Genomic DNA, 20,143 nt, shown 5'->3' with positions numbered 1-20,143 from the left:
AGAAAGAAAGAAAGAAAGAAAGAAAGAAAGAAAGAAAGAAAGAAAGAAAGAGAAAGAAAGAAAAGAGAAAAGAAAAAGAAAAAAAGAAAGATGATATCATTGATTTTAAACCACTACAGAAGCAGAAGATATGAGGCTCTTAAGATGTTTTAAATAATAGTTGTTTAAAACATAATAGCACAGCTATGCTTCCAAAACAGGTTTAGTTATTTGTTTTACTTGCTTTCCCTACTAGCTTAACGAAGAGCCAAAACGACGACAGATATGTGCCACTTATCAATGAAGTTTCATTCTGAGAAATGTGTTAGGCAATTTGTCATTGTGGGAACAAGGTAGAGTGTACTTACACAAATCTAGATGGTATAGCCTGCTACACACCTAGGCTGTATGGTATAGCCTACTGCTCCTAAGCCACAAACATGTACAACATGTTCCTATACTGACTATATACACAATTATAATATAATGGTAAGTATTTGTATATCTAAATATATCTAAGCAAACATAGTAAAGGTAGAGTAATAATATTATATTATAATCTTACGGGACCACCATCATATATGTGGTCCATCATTGACCAAAACATTGTTATGGGGTGCATGAATATTTCAGGTTTGGAGGCTTACTTTCCCCTGATCACTCTATGTCAGAATAACTATATGAATAAAATTCTTTTTAAGAGAAAGTTGAGGCCGGGCACGGTGGCTCAAGCCTGTAATCCCAGCACTTTGGGAGGCCAAGACAGGCGGATCACGAGGTCAGGAGATCGAGACCATCCTGGCTCACCTGGTGAAACCCCGTCTCTACTAAAAAATACAAAAAAACTAGCCGGACGAGGTGGCGGACGCCTGTAGTCCCAGCTACTGGGGAGGCTGAGGCAGGAGAATGGCATGAACCCGAAAGGCAGAGCTTGCAGTGAGCTGAGATCCGGCCACTGCACTCCAGTTTGGGCGACAGAGCGAGACTCCGTCTCAAAAAAAAAAAAAAAAAGAGAGAGAAAGTTGAGATGGAAGGAAATTATTAGAATTGTTTGAAACTCTCTACTGGTCAATTTGAGAATTTAATAAATTTCTGCTTTTTCACTCATTCCTTCCTTATTATTAATAGGATTCCTAACATACACTAGGCATTGTGGTAAGCCCTGGGGATTTGACAGTAAATAAAACAAGTACAGTGCCTATCAACTTACATTTTAGCAGGGGACAGGCTCACTGATTACTCAAGAGTTGTTGTCAGTGCTATTAGGAACACTTTGAACATTCTATGATATTTATAAGTTTATTATATATCATATAACATAAGAGGAGACATGACCTAGTGGATGAGGAGAGGCTAAGAAATCTTCTCTAAGGAAGAGACGTTTTATTTGAGACCGCAAAACTAATACAAACTATACGATCTACCTGGGGCAGGGAGGAGAACAACGGAGCATTCAGACACAAAGAAAACCTAGTACAAAGGCTTATAGCAGAAAAAAGCAGACATAACATTTACAAAATGCAAGAAGCTAAGGGACTACAGGAAGTAAGAGGGGTGAATACGAGGTTATGTAGGGACTATGGGCCTTGGTTAAGATCTTGGGCTTTTGCCTAAGATCAATGGTAAGAAATCATATTTCTAGCAGGAAAGTCAAAAAATCTATGTACTTTTAAAAATGTATGATCATATATATGTCTCTAGTTTTTTTTTTTTTTTTTTTTTTTTTTTTTTTTTTTTTTGAGGCGGAGTCTCGCTCTGTCGCGGGGGCTGGAGTACTCTGGCCGGATCTCAGCTCACTGCAAGCTCCGCCTCCCGGGTTCACGCCATTCTCCTGCCTCAGCCTCCTGAGTAGCTGGGAGTACAGGCGCCCGCCACCTCGCCCGGCTAGGTTTTGTTTTGTTTTGTTTTGTTTGTTTTTGTTTGTTTGTTTGTTTGTTTGTATTTTTTAGTAGAGACGGGGTTTCACCGTGTTAGCCAGGATGGTCTCGATCTCCTGACCTCGTGATCCGCCCCTGTCGGCCTCCCAAAGTGCTGGGATTACAGGCTTGAGCCACCGCTCCCGGCCATGTCTCTAGTTTTGACTGCAATTTATTTCCTATGTGTGGCTTGATTTTTAAAGGTGGCTTCTTCATTATTTCTCCCTTGGATACATGTCTCAGTCTGGACCAGATCCATCTTGTAGGATGCAGTACTGAAGTTAGTTTGTACCATCTAGCGAGAGCTGACTGTGCATATCTTGTAACTCTACATTCAGTGGCATCAAGATGAAGCTAGAAATCAGTGATGGTGAATATTTACTCCATGGGAATTCACAAACACCACAGAAAAGGACTTTTTAAATTAGAGACCCAATGGACCAGAACCTAACAAGAGCTGTCTCTGAGGTCCAGTGATTGGAGAAATTGCCTAATCACAACTTAGAGAACAATGCCCAGGCAAAATTAAAGTATGCTGGTTCACACCTGTAATCCTAGCACTTTGGGAGACTGATCACTTGAGATCAGAAGTTCAAAGCCAGCCTGGCCAACATGGTGAAACCACATCTCTACTAAAAATACAAAAAAAAATTAGCCTGATGTGGTGGCAGAAGCCTGTAATCCCAGCTACTTGGGAAGCTGAGGCAGGAGAATTACTTGAACCTGAGAGGTGGAGGTTGCAGTGAGCCGAGATTGCACAACTGCACTCCAGCCTGGGGGACAGAGCAAAACTCTGCTTAAAAAAAAAAAAAAAAAAAAAGAGTATGTATACATAATCCTATACATGTATAAAAAGCAAATGTATACAAAAATAATATATATACACATAATATATGGATATATATAATCACATACACACATCATACATATATAGAGAGAGAGTTTAAAAAGAACTGCTTGCTCCTAGAGATGGAGGATCCTTTTATTCTTCATCTTACTTTCAAGTGTCTTGCATGGTACTTGGCACATAGTAAATGTTCAATAAGTATATATTTAAGGAATGGGACAGAAATTCTGCTATTTTGTATGTATACTCGTAGATCCTAACCACCACTACTCTTTCCAAATATACACACTGCCAAAACGTTAATCCCAGTGCATTCTGGAAGAGCCCCAAAACACTGTGTATGGGAAAAGCAATAAAGGTGTCTGGCAGCAGTCTTGAATATATTTATATAATTCATGTAAATATGTGTGATTTGCAATGCCATCTTCAAGTGCACTACTGATGTCTGAATCTATGAACTAACGGAGTTGATGTAAATTGAGAGCCATTACTAACTCAGCTACTGAAAGATATCAAATATCATCTGCACTAAGCAGGCAACTTATCAGAAATTCCTACTGTTACGGTCATTCCTAAATGATGCAGCAAAATATAGTTTCTCCTTCTTCATTAATTAGCAGTGCTGCTTCTGCTGAGAATTTTCCACAGACCCTCTAGGAGGAAAAAGAAAAAGAAAGTCTCTCCTTTCTTCTCTCAGAGCATGACGCTTATAGTACTATACAGTACATTTTATTACAGTGTACCTTTTAAAATGTTAAATACATTTGGTAGTACAGATACATATATTTGTATATACTTAAAATTTCTTGATTATAGAAATTGTCTTTTTCACCTCATAATCCCTTTACAAAAGTTAAATAGATAAAACATCTGCCTTTATGTTTAGCGTCTTTCCTTCAATAGATGAAAATTTACTAGGAACAAAAGGCCATCTTATCCATGTTTGTACCCCAGTCTCTAGCAGAGAGTCTAGCAAGAGAAGACTTTGAAAAATTAATTGAATCAATGAATGGAATTGAACCAGATCTCCTTTTTCTGCTATACCTGAGAATATGGAATTTCAGCACTCCCAGGTCTGTCTGCCTAGCTGAATTACCTCTTTTTATCCGTTGTCTTCCTTCCCTAACTCTAAAGTCCAACATTTTAAAAAACCATAAAAGCGGCTGGGCGTGGTGGCTCACATCTGTAATCCCAGCACTTTGAGAAGCTGAGGTGAATGGAGTTCAAGACCAGCCTAGCCAACATGGTAAAACCCCGACTCTACTAAAAATACAAAATATTAGCCAGGCGTGGTGACGGGCGCCTGTAATCCCAGCTACTTGGGACATTGAAGCAGGAGAATTGCAGTGAGCCAAGATCGTCCTATTGCACTCCAGCCTGGGCAACAAGAGTGAAACTCTGTTTCAAATGATAGATAGATAGATAGATAGATAGATAGATAGATAGATAGATAGATAGATAGATAGATAGATAAACCATAAAGGCAATGAATAAACTAAACCATAGATTTAACTACCTGTGAAATTTCAGTCAAGTCAATTAATTCAGTTTCTTCATCAGTAAAACGCATAACCAAGGCTCTAATTCAAAAATAGCTTAAATTTGACAATTTGATTGGGCTGTACCCATTAGAATGTGAAGCCACAACATGTGAAATGAACACTAAACCCCAATGATTCATGGAGCATCCTTTGACTAGCTTCATGAGAATTGGACATCAAAAACCTCTAGTAGGTTAATGTATTAGTTTGTATTAATAGTATTAACTTGTTAATGGAGCTTCCTTTGACTAGCTTCATGAGAATTGAACATCAGAAGCCTCTAGTAGGTTAATTTATTAATCCCCCAAATGCAGCCAAACTCTAAAATTTATGTTAGTACTTTTCAATTCCCCCAAGAAGCTCATAAAATCATAGAACTCTATTATTAAAATGAACATTAAAGATCTTTCTTGATCTCTTTTTATGTATCAAGATAATACCAGCATTTAAAGGCTCTCTCATCTTACCTACTACCTAGGAGCACCTACCACAGTTATTACAGTTGATACGTTACCTTTTGTTGACAATCTCACTCAAAACTATATATGGAATTCCAGCACGTAAAATAGATCAACAGAAATACTCCTGTTGAATCACAGTAGGGGACAAGTTCTCCCTTTCTGCCATCTTGTGCAAATCCTGATGGCCTTCTCCGTATCTCAGGAGGCTCAAATATACATGATTTTAAAATGCTGTTCTTCAAACATTGCTGTGAACTTATCTTCTAGCCTTTGTTTGAACACCTTTAGAGATGGGCGACTAACTTAATAAAGTTACTCAATTCAACATCTTTACTCAGTTTTGACCATTGCAAAAAAGACATTAAACACAGTATTGTGCTGAAATCATTCCTTGTAGTTTCTGGCCTATTTTTACAATTATACTCTTGGGGTCACGTAGAATACACTCATCTGTGGTAGCTGACAATTTCTTTTTAAGATCTGCTCTGCCAACTCTATATTCTCTTTCTTCCATATGTTCGGAGCAGGCTTGTTCCAATTATAGCATTGGATATATCTTGCAATAATGATTGCTTCAAAGCAGGGAAAGGAGAAATGGCCTATTCTGGGCTGCTAACACACCTTCCCTGAGATTGATATAGATGCTGGTGAAATTATGTTCTTACTTTCCTCTAGGGCTGCTAAAACGAGAATGTCAGTAGTCAGATATCCTGCCACATGGAGAAAATCTGTCTGCATAGGAAAGAATGAGGTCAGCAAGCAAAAAAAAGCAAAGATTAGAGAGAAAATGAAAGAATGTTTCCTGATGTTTTGAGTGCTAGGTTCCTGTTCTTCATATTTTGATTTGTATAATTCCTACTTCATTTTTTGTGACCTCACCTTGATATTCTTCTCATATATGTAAACACCAACAAAATTATTTTTACTATAGAAAATTTGAAATGTGTACTCATTGTCTGATGTCAAAGCATCCTAATGATGAGGACCGTTCTAATATTTTCTGCTCCTTAAATCTGTTAAAGTAACTGAACTGCAGATTATGTTTAAAAATATAGATGAACATAAGAAAATAAAATTGTGTTGTTTGCAACAACATGAATAAACCTGGAGGACATTATGTTTAGTGAAATAAGCCAGACACAGACAGACAAATATTTTAGTCTCCACTTCACTAGAATGAACCCTTTTAGATTCTACATATGATCTCACGCATATGATCTCACTCATATGTGGAATCTAAAAGGGTTGACTTCAGTGAAGTAGAGAGTAAAATAGTGGTTGCCAGAGGCTGGATAAGGGAGAGGAAAGGGAGAGAGGAGGAAAGGTTGGTCAACTGGTACAGAGTTACAGTTAGATAGCAGGAATAAATTCTGGCGTCCTATTGTACAGCACAGTGATTATAGTTAGCAATAATACATTGTGTATTTCAAAATAGCTAGAAGAAAGGATTCTGAGTGTTCTCAGAATTTAACATTTCTTAACAAAGAAATGTTAAATGATTGGCCGGGCGCGGTGGCTCAAGCCTGTAATCCCAGCACTTTGGGAGGCTGAGACGGGCGGATCATGAGGTCAGGAGATCGAGACCATCCTGGCTAACATGGTGAAACCCCGTCTCTACTAAAAATACAAAAAAACTAGCTGGGCCAGGTGGCGGGCGCCTGTAGTCCCAGCTACTCCGGAGGCTGAGGCAGGAGAATGGCGGGAACCCGGGAGGCGGAGCTTACAGTGAGCTGAGATCCGGCCACTGCACTCCAGCCTGGGTGACAGAGCAAGACTCCGTCTCAAAAAAAAAAAAAAAAAGAAAGAAAGAAATGTTAAATGATTAAGGCGATGGTTTTGTTAGTTACCCTGATTTGATCATCACACAATATATGCAGGTAATGAAACATCACATCATATCCCATAAATATGTACAATTATTTTGTGTTGAGTAAAAATAAAGCAAAATTTAATAAATAAGATTTTAAAATGTAGATAGAGACACTATTGTCACTTAGACTTCCTTTGATTCTGAGAGGTCTCATTTCCCCTCTTTTATGCAGTCCAAACCACACCTCCTCATCTCATGTGTTTGAGGTGTCCTTGGCACAAAGGGCCTGTTTTCTTTTGCTTTTTCTTTACTTTATTAGGAAAACATGGCTCATTTGACTTGGCTACAGCACAGAAACCTGGGAAAATCTCTCCACTTGAACTCCTGTTAATTGCAAAGTATCAGAAGGAAAAATCATTAAAAGGAAAGTACACATGTATCGTTTATAATTTAATCTACAACAGGCAAACTGCAGCCACGGCAGAACCCTACAATTCCCTATATCCTATACAGAAAGGACAATGCCTCAATGTCGCTTGACTCCATGTGAAAAAAGCTGTTCTATTAGGAAGTCCTGTATTGGTTTTCCTCATCTGACTCTTCTAAGTGGCTCTAGAATCTTCTTACATTCTTTGATTTCTCCAGCTATGTAGGGAATCCTCTACCCTTCTGGAGAGCTTGGGATTTTATGAGAAAAAATCTAAGCCTTCCTGCTGTAATCTGGATAGATATTACATCCTTTCCAGTTAAAATACGTTAGTGGGCCTTTAGGACAATCCAGTGTTTATTTCTGGATTCTCAAATTCTCTCTCAGGAAACTTCACATTCCCCATCTCTTTTCTTATCATAAGACTCTGAGAGAGACAGCAGTCTTGTTACAGAGTCAACTACAGTGTTACTGCTTTCAACTGAAGACTGAAGGCCCTCTACCAACGGAAACCTTTTCACTTTCCCAGGACCTAAAAGACTGGCAAATATTCCCAGCTTATTCTCATGAGAAAACGAGAGAGATGAATGAAGAACCTCAGAAAAACCACTGTTGGGAATTATTTCCAACCCATGCAACCATGTGGCTCTTTCCTTGAACTTGATTGAAGAAACTTTAGCTCTTGTGTGAGCCAAATTTCTGTGGCTTATGTCAGTCAGGCTACATATACATCAAGAAGAGTAGGAAGAACTAAGATTAGGTGTGGACCAAACTCCTTCTATGAATTATGGTGAGTGGTTTATATGAGTTATCTGTCATATAACTAAATGAGGATAGCTAAATATAAATGAAAACAGAATGCCTAATACCAGCTCTGAAAAGTTCCATTGTTTGGAGTCTGAGCAAAGAAATAGCCAGGAAAAGAGACTGAGATGGATTGTTCAGTGAGGTAGGAACAAAACCAAAATATGATGACCTGAAAACCAAGAGTAGAAAATGGTTTTAAAAAGAGGGAGTGCTTGTCAGGGCCGGGCACTGTGACTCACACCTGTTATCCCAGCATTTTGGGAGGCCGAGGTGGGTGGATCACCTGAGGTCAGGAGTTCAAGACCAGTCCGGCCAACCTGGCAAAACCCCATCTCTACTAAAAATACAAAAATTAGCTGGGCATGGTGGCAGGCACCTATAATCCCAGCTACTCAGGAGGCTGAGGCAGGAGAATCACTTGAACCCAGGAGGCCAAAGTTGCAGTGAGCCGAGATTGCGCTGTTGCACTCTAGCCTGGGCGATAGAGTCAGACTCCGTCTCAAAAAAAAAAAAAAAGAGGGAGTGCTGCCAAGAAGGATGAAAACAGATGTGAAAAAGACTGGGAAGGACACTCAGTAATGTAATCAGATCATTTTCTGTTGAATGTGAGGGCGTGAAGCCTGTTAGCCTGTTTGTAAACAATTCAAAAAGGGAGCAGACCAGGAAGTTCAGTCAGTAACATAAACAACTTTTCTAGAAAAAAGGGATACAGAGAATTAGGGTGGTAGCTGAGGGGACTGTGAATTTAAGAAATGTTTTACATAGTTTGTGTTTTCAGGTAGGAAACTGTAGAGCTTGTGTGTGTGCTGTAGGGAGTAAGCTAGCTAAAGGGAGAAACTGATGAAGCTGAATAAAAGGGAATATTGTAGAGGGTGTCCCAAGAAAGTTGAAGGACCAAAGTACTGGTGAAGTTGTTCTAAAATACATTGGAACAGGAAGAAAATCAAAGAATTCAGACACAAAAGTGGGGAAGTTGGCATCTTTGGTTACAAGAAAAGAGAGGGATTTCCCATCTGTTTGCTTTTATTTTCTCGGTAAAATATAAGGAAGAGTGTCTGCTGAGAGTTTAGGTAGGCAGAATAGAAAATAAGGAATTAACGGGGGTGATATGAGGAGAGTAGGTAAAGGAAGAATGTTCTAAGTAGCCTACAATAGGAGGTTACAGATGAGGCTCGAGGAACTAAAAAAACGTCAATGCAAACACAGAACAATTAACTAAGGAACGAGCAATTTACTATAGTATTAATGGAACCCGAAATGGTAAGAAGGGACTAACTAGGCCTTGCAGGTAACTAATCAGGATTTCGATCATTCATTAAAGCCATATGCAGATAACCCAAAAGTTTTCAGCACAGAGGTAATAAGATCATACATGCATTTTTAAATTATCACTCTTCCTGCAAGAAAGAAATACAATCAAAGAAGGCACAAGGAATTTAAAGGGACCAGTAGGGAATCTCTTGTCCATGTGAGAAACAGTGTTAGAATAATCTAGAAGGATGATGATAAAGTGGAGTGAGGTGGGTAGACTTGAGGGATATTTCAATGGTAACACTGGCTTTAAAATCCATTTCGTTTCACTTGGTAAGACTTGTTTTTTTTTTAAAAAGAGAATTGATTTAAGTAGGATAGAAGAAAGAGAGTCTTTCTAAAAACAAAAATCAAAAAAATTATGTAAGTGGGACAGAAAAAAGATGTTTTCTAAGGTTCTGGCCAGTACATCTGGATGGGTGCTATTACCATTCACAGACATGGGAACCTCCAGAGGCTTAGTTTTGAGGATAGAAACTTGTAAGTTTAATATCAGAATGTTCCATTTTTTAGAATAATTAGTATATTGAAGAGTAGGATGTTGAATAGTTGTTGAGATACATGGCTAAAGAGAAAAGATGGGAAGTCCAATCTGGATACATGAAATGGAAGTTCTTTCAGGAAAAAGTAACAGTTTTGAAGATGATTATGGCAATTTTGACAATCATACTAACTAGTACATATTGGGTGATTACAGTTTATCAGGCACTGTGCCAAGGATTTTAATGTAGACTATCTCATTTAATATCCACCAAGCTCAAGAAAGTAAGGTACTGTTATTAGCTTCATTTGCAGAAATGCAAGTAGAGAAGGATAGTAAACTAAGACGCACAGATGGTAAATTTGCAGCTAGAATTTGACTGTAAACTATTAGTAGAAGTGGGGGGTCTATATCTCTGAAAGAGACACTAAGATAGCTGATAAAATAGCCTTTCTTTAAGGTGGAAATTTCTCTTTAGCCACAACTCTGCTTAATTGCAATTAATGAAATTTGTAAATACTGTGCATGAGTTTACTTTGAATTTCTATATGAGTGTGTGTTTACCATAAATCACTGGTATTTTTAAGTTTTTAATAATATATTTGTTTTTATTACAGAAGCAATAAATGACCATGTAGACAAAATATCAAATTTAGATAAGCATGGAAAAAAATTAAATAATGCAGATATTTCCACCACCAAAAATGTAAAAAAGAATTGGTTATATTTTAATGCATTCTAGCCTGCATGTCTGTACACATATATATCCATATTTGTAACAAAGTAGAATAAAACACATATATTTATTATAACCTGCTTTTTTGGTAATACATAGCAAGTATCTTTTAGTTATTTACACGTTATATAACTTAATAAACAACTATCTGTTCCTGTGACCACAGCAGACAGTTGGCAGTTCATTTCCTCCTCTTTATTTTCATGTAACTAGTTTATAACTCAGAGGTATTTTCTTGTGGTTAGTGATGGGAGTGTGTGTGATTGTATGTGTCTGGGGATGGGGGCTGGCATTTTATGTCAAACTCATGTTCCACATACATCTCGAAGCAATTCCTAAAGAGGCCATACATATTTATTTTCTAATTTCCTCTCTTGTTTCATCCTTTCTCCTTCTCACAATCTCTGATTTCTTTGTTCCCAGTGTCACTGCTGATGATTTGTGATGTTGGTGGCAAAGGAAGCGAAACGTTTATTATTATTTTCCCTTGGGCTTTGCTTTGTTAAGGCCAGGGGATGTGTTGCTTTGTTTTCAGAATTGGGCTTTATGTATATTTTGTTAAATTCCCCGAAGTCCTCTAGACACCAAGGGCTGGAAAATGAAAAATGACTATTATTGTTACCCTGCTTTGCCCAGGCCTGGAACCACCACATGTTTCTGACTTCCCAGTCTCTAAACTCCTCCTTTGCTGCCCATGAGCTGAGGGTCAAGCAGAGCTGTTGACTCTTTCTGCAATAATCCCAGAGGCATATTTGGTCATGAAAAAATAGAAATTTGTAAAAGTTACTTTAATTCACACATGGGTTCTTCAGTTTTTGCATGATTTGAGCCATAAGTAACAACAACAACAAAAAAAAAGGTGAGGGAAGTTCTGTCAATTCAGCCAAAATGATTTGTTTCCTCAACACCAAATATTGACATTTTGGAAGAATCCAGGCAGTTGAGTTAATTTGTTTATTTTTCATACAGATGTTTGTCATGCAGATCCAGCCTGTAATGATTCTTGCTTTATTTTATTTTCTTTAAAATATAAAATCAATCCACGCAGGATTATTATTTCTTGTACAAAAGACACAGTGCTAAATACTATGGAAGTTATGTATAAGGCAACTTGGTGTGGTAAGAAAAGCAACCAAACAAAAGAAAATGAAATCTGAAATCAGAAAGTCAAAGACCTGCTTTTGCTCCTTAAAAGTGAAGATTGTACACAAGTCAATTACCTCTGTAATATCTACTTCCTTCCCTGCCTTCTCACAAAACTGTTATGAAAAATGAATGTGACAATGTGTATTGAAAAATTTTATACACTGTGATGTTCACAGAAACGATAGTGCTTGCCAATTATTTGTAAAATATTATCCCTTAACCACAAGAAACCTATAGCCTAGTGAAGGCAATCAGAGATAACAAATTCAAGAATTTAATAACAATAAAGAGCTAAATAGTACCAGACAGAGACTCAAGAGATGTTGCAAGACAACACATGATTAATTGCCAAAGAATAAAGGCTTGAGCAGAGAGAAACAGGGAGTAGTGTGAGCTAGAATCATCAAGGGACAAATGAAAAGGTTGCCAAAATACCATGCAGGCTGAACTAAGCTTTCAGACCAGGAATCTGTAGAAGGTCAAGTTAGCACAAAAATGAAGGAGTATCAAGCTTTAATTATGAACATCTAACATTTTGATAAACAACTTTCATAAGTAAAAAAATCTTCACAATTTCAGACCTTTAAATATGTGTTGGAAAGGGAGACAAACCTGCAGAGGTACCCCCTGAATAAAAAAAAAAAAAAAGTGTTGAATTAAATAAATAAATAAAGCAATGTATTGGTTTTGAAACTATTTATTCATATCAGATCTATAATATTCAGTGTGGCTTACAATGTTATGACAGTGTCCAGTTAAAAAAAAAAAAGAGAGACCAAGGAATTAGAGAAAACTGAGTTTGAATTCTGACTGCCCCTTCCCTATTACACCATGACCTTAAAACCCAGAAAGACATATCTAGAAACAAGCCAGAAAGTCATACTTACCTCATGGGCTACTAGGAGTTAGCAGAATTAACTAGGCAAAGGATGAGTTTTGTGTGGGGGTGGGTGGGAATGTGCCAAAGAAAGAGGAACAGGCTGCCCCAAGTCCATAAAGAGAGAAATGGTTTTGAGCATCAGATGAAAACAGACAAGGACAAGTTATCTGCATTTAGTGGGTGGGTTGCTATATCTGGAGGGACAGGAAAGAGCCAGGGTAGGCAGAGACATTGTAGGTCACACTGAATATTACAGACTTGATATGAATAAATAGTCTCAAAGCCAATGGATTGTTTTACTCATTTATTTATTTTCGACTTTATTTTAGATTCAAGGGGGACATGTGCAGGTTTATTACAAGTGTATACTGTGTGATGCTGAGGTTTGGGGTATAACTGAACCTGTCACCCAGGTAGGGAGCATAGTACCTAATAGGTAGTTTTTCAACTCTTTCCCCACCTCTCTCCCCACCTTTATAGTCCTCAATGTCTGTTGTTCCTATCTTTATATCATCTGTGTATAACCACTGTTTAACTTCCACTTATAAGTGAGAACATGCAGTATTTGGTATTCCATTTTTGCATTAATTTGCTTATAATAATAGCCTCTGGCTGCATCCATGTTGCTGCAAAGGACTTGATTTCATTCCTTTTTATGGCTGCATCATATTCCATTGTGTATATGTACCACATTTTCTTTATCCTGTCCACCACTGATGAGAACCTAGGTTGATTGTCTTTGCTACTGTGAATAGTGCTGCTGATGTCTTTGCTATTGTGAATAGCGTTAAAATGAACATATGAGTGCATGTGTTTTGTTGGTAGAACGATATATTTTCCTTTGGATATACACCCAGTATACACCCAGTAATGAGATTGCTGGGTTGGATGGTACTTCTATTTTTAGTGCTTTGAGAATCACCAAACTGCTTTCCACAGTAGCTAAACTAATTTACATTTCCACTAACAGTGTATAAGCATTCCCTTTTCTCTACAGCCTCATCAGAAACTGTCATTTTTTAACTTTTTCCTAATAACCATTCTGACTGGTGTGAGATGATATCTCATTGTGGTTTTGATTTGCATTTCTCTGTTGATTCGTGATGTTAAGCATGTTTTCACATGTTTCTTGGCTGCCTGTATGTATTCTATTGAGAAGTGTCTGTTCACGTCTTTTGCTCATTTTTAGTGGGATTATTATTATTATTATTATTATTATTATTATTATTATTGCTTGTTGATTTAAGTTCCTAATAGATTCTTGGCTGGGCGCGGTGGCTCAAGCCTGTAATCCCAGCACTTTGGGAGGCCGAGACGGGTGGATCACGAGGTCAGGAGATCGAGACCATCCTGGCTAACACGGTGAAACCCCGTCTCTACTAAAAACTACAAAAAACACTAGCCGGGCGAGGTGGCAGCGCCTGTAGTCCCAGCTACCCGGGAGGCTGAGGCAGGAGAATGGCGTGAACCCGGGAGGTGGAGCTTGCAGTGAGCTGAGATCCGGCCACAGCACTCCAGCCTGGGTGACAGAGCGAGATTCCATCTCAAAAAAAAAAAAAAAAAAAAAAAAAGTTCCTAATAGATTCTGAACATCAGACCTTTATTGGATGCATAGTTTGTGGATATTTTCTCCCATTCTGTAGATTGTCTGTTTACTTTGTTGATAGTTTATTCTGCTGTGCAGTCTTTTTAATTTAATTAGATCTCACTTGTCAATTTTTGGTTTTGTTGCAATGGCTTTTGAGGACTTAATCATAAATTCTTTGCCAAGACCAATGTTCAGAAGGGTATTTTCTAGGTTTTCTTCTAGAATTTTAGTAATTTCAGTCTTACATTTATGTCTGGAAGCCACCGTCAGTTAATTTTGTATGTGGTAATCAGTAAATGTCCAGTTTCAGTCTTTTGCATATGGCTAGCCAGCTATCCCAGCATCATTTATTAAATAGGGAGCCCTTTTCCCATTGCTTATTTTTATAGACTTTGTCAAAGATCAGTTGATTGCAGGTGTGTAGCTTTATTTCTGGGTTCTCTATTCTGTTCCACTAGTCTATGTATCTGCTATTGTACTAATACCATGCTGTTTTGGTTACTGTAGCCTTGTAGTATAGTTTGAAGTCAGGTAGTGTGATGCCTTCAGCTTTGTTCTTTTTGCTTAGGATTGTTTTGGCTACTTGGGCTCTTCTTTGATTCTATATGAATTTTAGAATAGTTTTTTTCTATTTCTGAGAAAAATGATGCTGGTAGTTTAATACAAATAGTGTTAAGTCTGTGGATTGTTTTGGATAATATGTCCGTTTTAATGATATTGATTCATCCAATTAATGAGCATGGAATGTTTTTCCATTTGTTTGTGTCATGTATTATTTCTTTCACCAGTGTTTTGTAGTTCTCCTTGTAGAAATCTTTCCTTTCCTTAATTAGCTGTATACATAGGAATTTTGTGTGTGTGTGTGTGTGTGGCCACTATAAATGAAATTGTGTTCTTAAAGTAACTCTCCGCTTGAATGTTATTGGGGTACAGAAATGCTACTGATTTTTGTATACTGATTTTATATCCTAAAACTTTACCGAAGTCATTTTTCAGGTCTAGGAGCCTCTTGGCAGAGTCTTGAGGGTTTCCTGGGTATAGAATCGTATCATCAAGCAGGAGAGATACTTTGAATTTTGTTTACTATTTAGATGCCTTTTGTTTCTTTCTCTTGCCTGATTGCTCTGGATAGGACTTCCAGTACTACATTGAATAATAGTGGGGAGAGTTGCCATCCTTGTCTTGTTCCAGTTTTTACAGGGAATGCTTTCAGCTTTTACCCATTCAGTATGTTGGCTGTGAGTTTGTCATATATGGTTCTTCTTATTATTTTGATATATGTTCCTTTGATGCTCAGTTTGTTGAGGGTTTTTATCATGAAGGGATATCAGATTATATTGAAAGATTTTTCTGCATCTATTGAGATGATCATATGGTTTTTGTTTTTAATTCTGTTTATGTGGTGAATCAAATTTATTAATTGTGTATGTTGAACCAATCTTGCTTCCTAGGCATAAAGCCTACTTGATTGTGGTTAATTAACTATTTGATGTGCTGCTGGATTTGGCTTGCTAGTATTTCGTTGAGACTTTTTGTGTCTATGTTCATCAGGGGTATTTGCCTGTAGTTTTCCTTTTTCCTTGTGTCTTTGCCAGATTTTAGTATCAAGATGATGCTGGTTTATGCAATGAAGAATGAGTTAAGAAATAGTACATCTTCCTCGGTTTTTTGGAATAGTTTCAGTAGGATTGGTATCAGCTCTTCTTTGTATCTCTGGTAAAATTTGATTATGAATCCATCCATCCAGGGATGTTTTTGATTGGTAGGTTCTTTATTAATGATTCAATTTCTGAACTTGTTTTGGTCTATTCAGGGTTTCAATTTCTTCACTCTTTGGAGGTTGTATTTTCCACACATTTATCTATTTCCTCTAGATTTTCTAGTGTGTGTTCATAATAGTTTGTAAGAATCTTTTGTATTTCTGTGGGATGAGTTGTAATTGTCGTCTTTGTTGTTTTTGATCATGCTTATTTGGATCTTCTCTCTTCTTTCTTTGTTAATCTAGATAGCAGTCTATCAATCTTATTTTTTCAAAAAACTAATTTTTCATTTTGTCAACCCTTTGTATGGATTTCCTAGTCTCAATTTTGTTCAATTCTGCTCTGATTTTAGCTATTTCTTTTCTTCTGCTAGCTTTGGGGTTAATTTGCTATTCGTTTTCTAGTTCCTCCAGGTAAAATGTTAGATTAGTAATTTGAGATCCTTCTATCTTCTTGATGTAGGCGTTTAGTGTTATAGACTTTCCTCTTAACGTTACTTTTGCTGTATCCCATAGACTTTGGTATATTGTGCCTCTGTTTTCATTTATTTCAAAGAATTTTTTTATTTCTGCCTGAATTTCATTGTTTACCCAAAAGTCATTCAGAATAAAGTTGTTTAGTTTCTGTGTAATTATGTGGTTTTGAGAGATTCTGTTGGTATTTATTTCTATTTTTATTTAATTATGGTCTGGCAATACACTTGACATGACCTGAATTTTTTAGAACCTATTGAGATAGGCTTTATGGGTGAGCCTGTGGTCAGTGCTAGTAAATGCTCTGTGTGCAGATGAGAAAAATGTCAATTCTGTGGGTATTGGATGTCATATTCTGGAGCTGTCTATTAAGTCCAACTGGTCAGATGACAAATTTCAGACCAGAATATCTTCGTTAGTTTTCTGCCTCAATAATCTGTCCAACTCTGTCAGTGGGGTGTTTAAATTTCCCACTATTACTGTGTGGCTGCCTGAGTTTTTTCACAGGTCTTGAAGTACTTGTTTTATGAATCTAGTGTTCCAATGTTGGGTGTGTATATATTTAAAAATAGTTAAATCTTCCTGTTGAATTGAATCCGTTATTATTATGTAATTCCTTTCTTTGTCCATTTTTTTACTGTTGTGGGTTTAAAGTATGTTTTAGGATGGGTGCAGTGGCTCACACCTATAATCCCAGCACTTCGGGAGGTTGAGGAGGGTGGATCACAAGATCAGGAGTTCGAGACCAGCCTGGCCAACATGGTGGAACCCCGTCTCTATTAAAAGTACAAAAATTAGCTGGGCGTGGTGGTGCACACTGGTAATCCCAGCTACTCAGGAGGCTGAGGTAGGAGAATTTCTTGAACCCAGGAGGTAGAGGTTGCAGTGAGCCAAGATTGTGCCACTGCACTCCATCCTGGGTGACAGAGCAAGACTCCATCTTGGATGGATAAATAAATAAACAAAATCTGTTTTATCTGATACAAGAATAGTGACTCCTGTTCTTTTTTGTGTCCTGTTTGCATGGTAGGGCTTTCTCCATTTCTTTACTTCAGTTCTCTGAATATCATTGCATGTGAGATGGGTCCCTTGAAGACAGCAGAAGGTTGGGCTTTGTTTTTTTTTTAATCCAACTTGTCACTCTGTTTTAGTTGGGGGCATTTAGACTCTTTACATTCAAGGTTAATATTGATATGTCACATTTTGATCGTGTTGTAGTGTTTTTAGCTGGTTCGAAAGCCAATGGATTGTTTTTCTGCCATGGGAGGCTGGTGGCAGTAGGGAAGGACTACTGTTTGCAGGTATGGGAGATTGCTTATCTTGAGGGAATATATGCTGTGTGCTTTTTTATCTTGGCATATTAAAGCTGGAAAATTAGGTCCACTTAATGTGTTAAGCTAAATTTAGGATTAAAAATAACACTAATTCAGTATTTATTCCCAGTAAGCTTTCATTTTGCTTTGGTTATTTCCCATTTTCTGAAGTGACAGTGTGAGCTTTCAACTCTTCTCTTCACCCTTGTTGGAATATAGAGTAACCTGGATTTGCAGACTTGAACTACTAAAACATGTATTCAGAGATCCTTATAAAGGATGAACTTCTACTTTTTTCAAGAATCATAAGCCCAAATCAAGGAACTTTTTGATTTATTGGGGTTAAGGATTAAGGAGCTAGACAGAGAATGAGAGAGATCTATATATCTATAAGTTTATGTATAGATATATACATCTGTAAAGCTATAGCTAAAGATATACACATCTACATATATATATATATGCCTATCTATCTGTATCTACCATCTATCACCTGCTCTCCAAGCATCCATTTCTGAACTCCTATTTTTTTATTGTCTTCACTATATAGAATGAAAAATCCAGCAATAACTGGGATAACTAAACAAACAAACAAACAAACAACCTTTGAGGCAGGGCCCAGAGGCCCTCAAACCAAAGCAAGCTGGGCCTCATCTCTGACTTACGCAGTTTTTTCACTACAGTTAGTTTTCCTTATAGTTAAAAATTACATTTCATCTGGTGTGTGTTTTAACAACTCCCTTAGGGGATAATGAGCAAGAAAAATTTTATATTCTAAAATATGAACATAATCCCTTAGCAGATAAGCCAGATGAAGAAATAGGGATTTGGAAAAGGTGGTGTTAAGTCTGTGAACAGATGCCAGCTTCCTCATAATCAAAAATGCATGAATCAGGAAGCAAATTAAGGTTTGTGCTGTTTATTGCAGAATTTCCATTTCTAAGAGCATGATTAACATATTGTCAAAAAATATTTAGCACCTTGTTTTAAAAAAAGTAGGGTGAGATTATGCCCCTAACACCCACACGTTTTCTGATCTAAGCTGGAGTTGGTATAAAAATCCATGAGGTGAATTAGAATTTTTAAAACAAGCAGTAAATTATTATCCAAGTCATATGCCTCTTCTCTTTACTTTCCATTCTCTTCTGGTTTCTTGGTGCAAAATCGGTTATATTAGAATAAACTGAAAGTGAAAATGGAATAAAATATGAGAAACAGACCACTTCCAAGATACATGCTTGTCATATTCTGTCAAAGATGTAATATTAGCTAGCAGTGCATAAGCTAAATCAAGAAGAAAATTCAAATTGCATGCATTAGGGACTGGGATGGTAAATGGAAAATATGCAAGAAATCTCCATGCATATTAAGCATGCCATCGTTGTCTATCTCCCCTCTTTTTGTGTCAGGGTCACAAATGAGAAATTATTCCAGACTGCCAAAGCCTCCCAAACAATGTTAATACCTTAATGCTCAGGAAACTGGGAAGTTTCCATTTCTCATCATTGTTTTCAGCCTCTTTTCTTTTCATCCATAAAAACTTGTCTTAGGGTTTTAATTTCCTCTCCAAATATGTCAGCCAAGTGGACCTATCACCTAACATGCAGTATGCATGATGGTTAGGAACCTCGAATGTGGCACTAATGTACCTACATCTGAATTTCCCTCTGCAATTGACTATATAATTGCTCAACTCTTCTGTGCCTCAGTTCCTTTTCTGTAAGAAACAACAATATAATATGTAGGGCTAGTGCAAGGATTATGTCAGCCATTATATATAAATGAATTAGAATAGTGCTGGTCATATACTAAGCATTGTTAGTATTATTACTATTACTCCAGTTCTTGAATGTGAAGCAATTAGGACAACCAAATATGTTTGCAAATAACAACATTTTCTTATTGATGAAACCAAAGTCCAGGGTGATGAAGACATTTGTGCCAAGTTCATTGCATAAGTAATGTAAACCCAGGACTCCTGGATCTCAGACTGTTTCTCCTCTTCTTTACCAGTTTGTCAAATTGGAAAACTTTGTATGAGATTCCATTGGTGAGATTTACACATAGCTATTCTTGAATTTAAAAAGAGTGGCAACACTTTGATATAGATGATTATAATTTTTTGCCCACTTTTTACGTATGGGGTGCTTTAAGTGAATTATCTATAATCTTACAAGGTAAAAATTGGTTCATATGATACAAATGAATAAAGTGAGACATCAGGTCAAGGAACACACAGGTAGCTGTGATCCCTATCTTTTCCAATATACCTTCAACACAGATAGGAGCAAGGAAAAGAGAACTAGTGTATTCTTTGAACCTTCTGATTTGTTTCCTGTTATCTTTATCCCGTTGTAAAAGACTTTATAGATGTCTGCCTTTAGTTTTAAAGCATGATTAAGAGGAATAAACTAACAGTCTTCTTAGGATTAATCAACACCCAAGAAAGTAAATGCTGGGAGAAGAGTCAGGTATTCTGTGATCTGAACTTTGCCTTACCACGGCAGGTCATCAACCTGAATGTTTCCTTACAGGTTTTTATGTACTAGTCACGCTGGGCTCTGGCTTGCTTGTTCACCTTTCCTTTGAGAATTTAAGACTCTCTCTTGCTACATACATACTTATCTGTAAGCCATATTTTTTCTCATTCAGGTTAGAAGACATTAT

The sequence above is a fragment of the Piliocolobus tephrosceles genome, chromosome 7 (genome assembly GCF_002776525.5).
Source record: "Piliocolobus tephrosceles isolate RC106 chromosome 7, ASM277652v3, whole genome shotgun sequence".
Taxonomy (NCBI): Eukaryota; Metazoa; Chordata; class Mammalia; order Primates; family Cercopithecidae; genus Piliocolobus; species Piliocolobus tephrosceles.
Note: the sequence above shows the minus strand (reverse complement) of the source record.